The sequence below is a fragment of the Colobus angolensis genome, unplaced genomic scaffold, assembly GCF_000951035.1.
Source record: "Colobus angolensis palliatus isolate OR3802 unplaced genomic scaffold, Cang.pa_1.0 Scaffold213, whole genome shotgun sequence".
Classification (NCBI taxonomy): Eukaryota; Metazoa; Chordata; class Mammalia; order Primates; family Cercopithecidae; genus Colobus; species Colobus angolensis.
In genome coordinates, this window is record NW_012115300.1 from 3196146 (window position 1) to 3205117 (window position 8972).

An 8972-nucleotide genomic window follows, 5' to 3' on the forward strand; every position below is an offset into this window, starting at 1 on the left:
TATCCTTCATTTATGGATGATTACATGATTCTATACATATGTTACATTTCTAGAACTATATATCAGGATGGGCATGCTGGCTCATGCCTGTAATCCCAGCACTTTGGGAGGCTGAGGTGGGAGGATTGTTTGAGCCCAGTTCAAGGCCAGCCTTGGCAACATGCTGAAACCCTATCTCTACAAAAATATAAAAATTAGCTAGGTATGGTGGCACACGCCTGTAGTCCCAGCCACTTGTGAGGCTGAGGTGGGAGGATTACTGTGCCTAGGGAGGTCAAGGCTTCAGTGAGCCTTGATCACACCACCGCACTTCAGCCTGGGTGACACAGTGAGACCCTGCCTCAAAAAAAAAAAAAAAATCAAAAGAAGAACAACAACAAAATCTTACTGTTTCAATTTAACGAAAAATTATCTTATTAATCAAGTTGATTAAAAAAATAAAACTTTAGGTTGGGCACGGTGGCTTATACCTGTAATCCCAGCATTTTGAGAGGCTGAGGCAGGGGGATCACAAGGTCAGGAGTTTGAGATCAGTCTGACCAATATGGTGAAACCTTGTCTCTACTGAAAATGCAAAAGTTTGCCGGGCGTGGTGGCACATGCCTCTAATCCCAGTTGCCTCAAGAGGCTGAGGCAGGAGAATCACTTGAATCCAGGAGGGAGAGGTTGCAGTGAACCGAGATCACACCACTGCACTCATTAATAAAGTTATTTTTACCTGTTTATTTTCACTTTTTAAAATGTGGCTACTAGGAAGTTTAAAATTAGCTGTGTGACTCACAGCATATTTCTATTGGACAGCACTGGATTAGAATATGAATCTCTGGATACTACATCCCTATAGTTTCAAATATTCCTTCCTGATTCTGAATCCTTTTGATATTTGTGGCTCATGTTTTCACTTGGACTTTTCATCTCTACACAGTCGGCTACTTCTCATGTCCACATTGTAAGTTTTAGAGGCCTCCTTAAACTTATATTTTGGTATCCAATAAGCATGTATTGAATGACTATTTGGTTCCAGGGAGTCCGTCAGAAACTGTAGGTAAACTGGAGGCTGGAGTATATTCTGGAAACTGCAGGTGCCTCCCTGTGACTAGAGATAAAGATGCAAGAAGGAAGGTGATAAGATACAATGCAGCCAAGGCAGAGGACCCCCATCAGGAAATGGCTTATGTGAAACTATGGAGTCCAGCTTTTATCCTGAAGGCAGTAGGTAGCTTTAAATGAGGGAGTGACATACTCAGGTCTACTTTTTTAGAAAAATCAGATTATAACACAGCAACAAAACAATTAAATAGCTGTCACAACAATAAAAAAATTAAAAGCTTGAATGTAAGCAGTGGCAATAAGGATATCTAAATTTGGATTTAAAGGACGTACAGAGTATAAAAGATATAGAACATGTTAACTCTTTAGATATGGAAAGTAAGAGAATGGAATAGGTCACGGATAAGAACCTGCCTGAAAATTCTGGTTTGGAAAATTCAGAATGCGCAGATTAGGGAAATCTACATTTCAAGTGTGATACATTAAATCTGGGCTTCTGAGAGGGCTCACAAGTGGAACTACAGGTAGTCAAAGGATACAAAAGTAGGATAAGCAGAATTAAACTCTGGATCAGAGGTATAAATGGTATCAAAACTTAGGCATTGAGAAAAATCAACTTGGGATAGAATGAAAACCGACGACACAAACTCTGGGGAATTTTTTTTGGTGAAATACTAACAATAAAATACTTAAGGTTCTATATCTAAATATGCTTGTACAAGAAAAATCCAGAGGACTATATGTTAAAATGTTAGCAGTAGTTGCTTCTGAGTGTAGGGTTATGAATAAAGTTTATTTTATTTTTGGGGTTGGTATTATCTTCTAAATTGTCTATAAGATACATGTATTAGTTATGATACTTTCCATGTTTGAAGCCATGTGTCTTCAAACAATACAGAATGCATACAGCAAAAAGATAACATTTTCCTTCAACTTCCTCCAATCCCACAACCATGTCAGAGTCAGTGTTCCAAGTTTAGCTTGTATCCTCTGTGCACTTTTCCACTGTATTGGCAGATACAAAAAAGACAGATAAAGAAACATTTTTGTTCTTTATGTGTTGTGTTTTGGTTTTGCTTCATCCTAAATAGATCTGAGCACTCTCCTCTTCTTTATCTACATTCTCCAAATAGATGATTGCTTATGGTCCCATGATGCCAAATCTTTCTATATGGATGGTGACACCTAAATTTAGATGTTAAAGCCATGAATTTTACTGAGAGCTCTAGACTTACTCATACTGGTTACTTATTTGGCATTTATACTTGGCTAGGTACTAAGCACCTTAAATTAAATACATTCAAAACAGGCTATTTGATGCCTATTCTGCCTTGTGGCCACAAACCCCAAAAACCATTCTTTCTCACCTCAGCAAGGGGTATTTAATTTCTCAACTTCACAACTAATGCATCAGCACACACTGTTGTCTCTACTACTCAAATATATTTTGTATCCATCCACTTTCTCCCATATCCACTGCCATCACCCTAGTTCAAATCATGTTCACTTGTCTGGATTACCTACAGTGGACAGTCTACATCTCTTCCACTAATGTCCCTTTAGAATCCATATTCCATGCATATAAGTGACTTGTAAAAATGTACATCTGTCATCTTACTCTTTGATTAAAAATGGTTCTATGGTTTCTCATTACTTTTAGAATAAAACCTAGACTCTCTACCACAGCCTGTAAATACTTCAATGCCATGTGCCTCCACCTCCATCATTCTGGGCACACTGGCTCTCCCTCTGTTCCTAAAACACAGCAATTCATTGTGGCCAACAGACCTTTGCGTTGCTACTCCATCTATCTGAAAAGCTCTTCCTCCAAATATAAGTCAGTGTGGCTCCTTCTCAAATTCAAATCTAAACTCCAATGTTACCTTCTCAGTGAGTTCTTCCCTGGCTCTAAAGTTCCTGCTTTGACCCGTTATTATACATGATTTTATTCACTTGAAGTTTTGTCACAAATCATTACTATCAGAAAATGGTCATTCATTTATTTGGGCCCAGGACCAGGCTTTTACCTATACTACAATTTATTAAAGGCAAAGAAAATGAAGCCTTTTTTTCTTGGTCTATTAACTAATGTGGTCTTACTCATGAGCCTGTCCCCAACCACACCAGCTAGTAGCAAGGAAAAGTGAAAAAGAAATTCTATGTAGTATATTTCACTTTAAAACTTAATACAATCCAAGGATTTAAATCATCTCTAGATTTGTCTGATATAATTATTTCATTTTTTACATGTCTTCTGAACTCCTTGCTTTCCTCAAGTTGGAAAAGGGGGAAGTATTTATGTGTCATCATAGTAATACGGAAGGGGAATTTCCTGGCCTCATGCTGGTTTTTGGGTAACTCAAGCATGTTTAATGAATGATTATTATAATCCCAGAATTGTTCTAAGTTGATTACATGCAGTGCTTAATTTAATCATCACAACTCTGTGAGGTAAACACAGACAGTTCCTGTCCTATAATAATTTATCTTAAAACTTCTTGACTTTACGATGGTGTGAATGCAATACACATTCGGTAGAAATCCTACTTTGAGTAACCATAAAACCATTCTGTTTTTCACTTTCACTACAGTATTCAATAAATTACATGTGATATTCAACACATTATAAAATAGGCTTTGTGTTAGATGAGTTTGCCCAACCATAGGCTAATGTCAGTGTTCTGAGCACATTTAATTAAGGTAGTCTGGGCTCAGCTATAATGTTCAGTGGGTTAGATATATTAAATGCGCCTTTTTTTTTTTTTTTGAGATGGAGTCTCTGTTGCTCAGGCTGGAGCACAGTGGTGCCATCTTGGCTCACTGCAACCTCTGCCTTCAGGGTTCAAGTGATTCTCCTGCCTCAGCCTCCTGAGTAGCTGGGATTACAGGCATATACCACCATGCCCAGCTAATTTTTGTATTTTCAGTGGAGATGGGGTTTCACCATGTTGGCCAAGCTAGTCTTGAACTCCTGACCCTAGGTGATCGCCAACCTCGGCCTCCCAAAGTGCTGGGATTACAGGCATGAGCCACCATGTGCGGCCTATTAAATGCACTTTTAGCTTATGATATTTTCAATTTACAATGGGTTTATTGGGCCACAATCCCATCATAAGTCTAAGAGCATCTGTACCGTTATTAATCTGATTTACCATCAGAGAAACTGAGGCAGAGAGAGGCAATATGATTTATGCAAAGTTACTACAGAGACAAGAATTGGACCCAGGCAGACTATTCCATAACCCATGTCTTTAACCACCATCCTGTGCTGCCTTGTTTGTGTACTTGGCTGGGATCCAGTGAGCTGTGGTTGGCACAGTCCCACCCTTGGGCTTTCTGCTAGTGTCTGCTGCCGACATCTATATCTGATGAGCTTGAGCTTGTGGTTGAGTATGCTTGGCTTGGCCAGGGACTGGGCTGTCAACTCAGCATTCACATTACACAGTACCTAAGGGGGTTTCAGGAGGAAAAACAGAATTCTGACTCAGTGTGTGTATGCCAATCCACCTACTTACCTGATGTGGGCCATTTCATTTTGTGGGGCCACTCTGTTCATGGGCTCCTCCCAGAGACCTAATGGGCGGCTGGGCCAAAACCCTCGTTGCCTTGATATTCCTTAAAGGGCACATCCTTCATCAAAACCCCATGTCTGACTGTTTTCCTCCCCGTGATATCTTATGATTTCTTCCTCTTTTTCTGCCCATAAGCCAATGAAAGAAGGGAGTGTTCTGGCTGCCTGCTTTGTGACACAGACTTTTACTATGTCTATGTCTTCCTTCTTCCTGAAGAAGCATTTGTCAGCACCTCCTTTCCACGCACAACCCCAGTAAAATCACTGTGATGAAACATGGTTTACAGGGGGGAGGGATACAAACACAGTAATTTAACACTTGTCAAATATTATCCATACCTCTCTTGTACGTCTTCCCTAGTAGAGCATAGGCTTAATACAGCAAAGACTGACTGATCTTGTCTGAGACCAATTTGTTGACTTCTAAATCTTAGCTGTTTACTTTTTGAAAACATATAGTTTATTCATCATGGATACGACCCTAAGAAAAGCCTATGCAATGCTTAGAAAAGTAAAATACCTTATAAAGCATTTCATCCATCAGATGTCTATCCCACTGCCAGGCCAGGCAAAGCAGTAACTGCATTTGCATGTATCAGCAAAGAGCAGGGGTAATAGATGAAACTACCTGAAGTAATGAACTTACTCATAACTTTCTTTTTTTTTTTTTTTTTGACAAAAACAGGCTAGAAAAACTAAAGTCACAAAGAGCAAGAAAGAATGAGGCATGTAGAAAAGATTGCCATAGAATCACTCTGTCTGCTTAAACACTGAAAGGGCAAAGTCAGCATGACTACATTTACACACCTGTGCACCCGCAGTCACTTACAGGAAAGAAGTCTCCTTACAGAGAAAATGGAATGAATTAGTGAGTAACCTTGGTGTGTACACTTATTTAAAAAGAAGACAATTCAAAGTATGCTATCCAGTTATAACTTGCCCACTGTATGAATACCCTTTAGCTGCTCTTAAAAAAAAAAAAATTCACTACAGCCTTGGTGGCTAAAAACAACAGAAAAGTATTCTGTCACAATCCTGGAAGCCAGACGATGACCAAAATCAAGTGTGGGCAAGGCGACCTTCTGTATAGAGGTTCTGAGGAAGAACCTGTTCCTTGCATCTTCTAGCTTCTGGTGGCTGCTAGCCTTCATTGGCATTCCATGGCTTGTGCCTGCAGCCCTGCAATATCTGCTTCTGTCTTTACATACTCTTCCCTATGTGTCAAATCTCCCTCTGCCTCTCTTTCTCTCTCTCTTTTTTTTTTAGATACAGTCTCACTCTGTCACCCAGGCTGGAGTGCAGTGGCATGATCTCAGCTCACCGCAACCTCTGCCTCCTGGGTTCAAACGATTCTCCTGCCTCAGCCTCCAGAGTAGCTGGAATTACAAGCAAGCACCACCATGCCCACCTAATTTTTGTATTTTTTAGCAGAGATGAGGTTTCACCATGTTGACCAGGCTGGTCTTGAACTCCTAACCTCAAGTGATCTACCTGCCTCACCCTCTCAAAGTGCCAGGATTACAGGCATGAGCCACCATGTCTGGCCATGCCTCTGTCTTATAAGGAAAATTTGATGGCATTTACAGTCCACACAGATAATTCAGGATAATCTCTCAGGCCAAGGAAGCAGAGGACACAGATAGGGAGAAGAGAAATATCTAGTTCCCTGACAATGTAGGGACCAGGTTCAAACGGACTGGCCTTTAGAATTTTCTCTGTTTCCAGAGTCAAGGAAATCCCTGGCCTTCAATGTTTCAGCTCTCTCATAAATGTGCTTACTCCTATCCCTTCCCTAAATGTCTCAAATTAAGTTCACTTTTCATCATTTTTGTGTTCATTTGCAATTCAACTCTTGGTGATTTGGGCCATTATAAATTAATATTTAACAAAAACATGCAATATAAATATCTGCCATTTGAATTCAAAGGAGCCAAAAATACATATCCAAAGAGGGTGGAATCTGATTATCTCATTTTCATCTGTCCACCAATGATGCCCTACTTCCAGTCTATATCTCACTATACCCCTCAAGTAAATTGAGTGTGGGTGAAAGGAAAAATAACTGTGTATACATGTATGACTTTGCTATTGCAGATTTTGGAGAAAGTTTGGGATTGCTTTTGAAAAAGTAAAAATCATGAAACTCTTCAAATGAACACATGGTTTAATAATGAAGTTGAATTAATTATGTTGGCCTATTTGGATACTTTTTATCTTTATTTAATTTACATTAGTTATGATACTGGTTTGATGATGGGATAAAGAAGGTCCCCAAATCCCCAAACAAGTCATTTGGCTTGCATGATAGTTTCACAAGCCTCAAGAATAAATCCTCCATGTATATCAGTGCTCCAACCTTCACAATATGTGGCTTCCATCTTGCAATTGATGCCCAGCTCTTACCTTCCCACAACCGGGAAAGGAAAAGGGAGCAAAGGAAGGATATCCTTTTAAGAGAAAAACCTAGAAGCACATATTATTTTTGTTCTAGAAGCCAGAACCAAGTCATATCAACACAACCAACCAGCTGCAAAAAAATGCTACAAATGTACTCTTTATTTTGGATGGCCTTGTAAAAGGTAAGATTTCATTACCACGGATAAGAAGAAAATTATCTTTCTCACAATCCATTCTTTTGCTTACCTAAGTGTCATATAAGGAATATATTAAAGCCTCTCTAAGTCCCATTCAGCACCTGGCAACCTATGAAATGAAGGACAAGTATGTTGCCCACCACCTCACCCCCTCTACCAATACACACACACTAAGTTTACAATGGTGGATTAAGACTAGAAGAACTGTCATAATATCTCAGTTTTAAATAGGAAAAAACAGGAAATGCCAGTCATCTGTCCATAGGGATTATCAAGGGCTGTTGCATATGAACTGCAAAGATTCCTTCCCTCAGAGTAAGTTTCTTATAAAGCCTGTCTGACTGTCACTGATTCTTACCTCAGTGAGAAGCTCTCCAGCACCCTGTTTCCTGTGAGGAGCTCTCCAGCATCCTGTTTTCCATGACCTCATGACTTTGGCCTCTAGGAAGTACCTTTCAAGTCTATCTTTCATTTTCTCTGGACACGTTGAAAGTAGTATGTATGTTTGATGACTGCCCAGCTTCGCAATCTGGCTTACAGAATTATCTGATTCAGGATTTGAATAGTTAGAAGTCTTTGTAAGCATAACATGTGGATTCTTTGACTATAATGTCTTCAAAAGTTTAATAGGTTCCCATGTTTTTGTTCTTACTCAATTCTATTTGGGAGTAACCATAGCCAAAGTTTTGGACATAATTTTAAAACCTGAAATCATGCCTTCTTTTTACATACAGTTTTCTCTCTCCTACACGCCTCACCGACCACCTCTGTCTCCACCCTCCCACTCACCATCCTCGACTTTTTCCACATAATGGATGCCACCTAGAGGCTGTTTAAAATATTTGCCTTGAATGAAGATGTACTTCCCTTAATTTAACCTTTGCCACTTGGCTGTTTTACAGTTTTTTAGAAAAATACAGAGGCTTGGGGGCTACAGCCTTATTGCCTGCTTATTACCACCGATTCAGTGCTACTCTTATCATAGATTCAGTTTAAGGCACAGAAGCAGTTGTTGTTTTGATCATGAGGCCCCAAACCACGGGAGGAAATCTTACCCCTCCAGGAGGGTGATGGTCCTGAAGGCAGTCAGGAAGGCATTGTGAAGGAGTTGATACATTGATGAGTGAGCAAAAGTTAGGTGAAGATATGAGGGAAAGATGATTCAGTCAGAGGAAACAGCAGGAACAAGGGTATGAAGGTAAGATAAATAAAGTGCGAAAAGCAGCATTGGCAACAAACTGGGATGGGAAGGGGGAATGAAATGTAGAGGTGTCTGGTATAAGTAGGGCAATTTTATGGTTTGAATCAGATGGTAGCAAAATGGATATCTGATGGCCCATTCTGATAGTGATGTGGGGCATGGGCTTAAAGCAAAAACATTTCGAGACAGGGAGACGAGCTAGAAGGTTACTGTAATAATCCAGGCAAGAAGCGATGAGAGAAGTATGTTGGGTCCAGCTTTCCCATTGGCCCTCAGAAGGTACTCTGGAAAAGAAATCAGCTTGCAAATGGCAGATTAATAGGAGAAAAGGCATACAATTTATTTAACATATACACAGGGGAGCCTTTAGAATGAAGACTCAACTTTCCAAGTGTGGTACATGAGCATATACACCATCTTGGGGTTACAGAAAGAATGGAGCTTGGATCCTGCCTGGTGAAACAGGTCATGGGAGGGGGGAAGAAGAGAAATTCTATTAAGGAACAATAAAAAATTACTAGGGAAAAAGATTGGAGGGAGAACAGAAATTAACTTG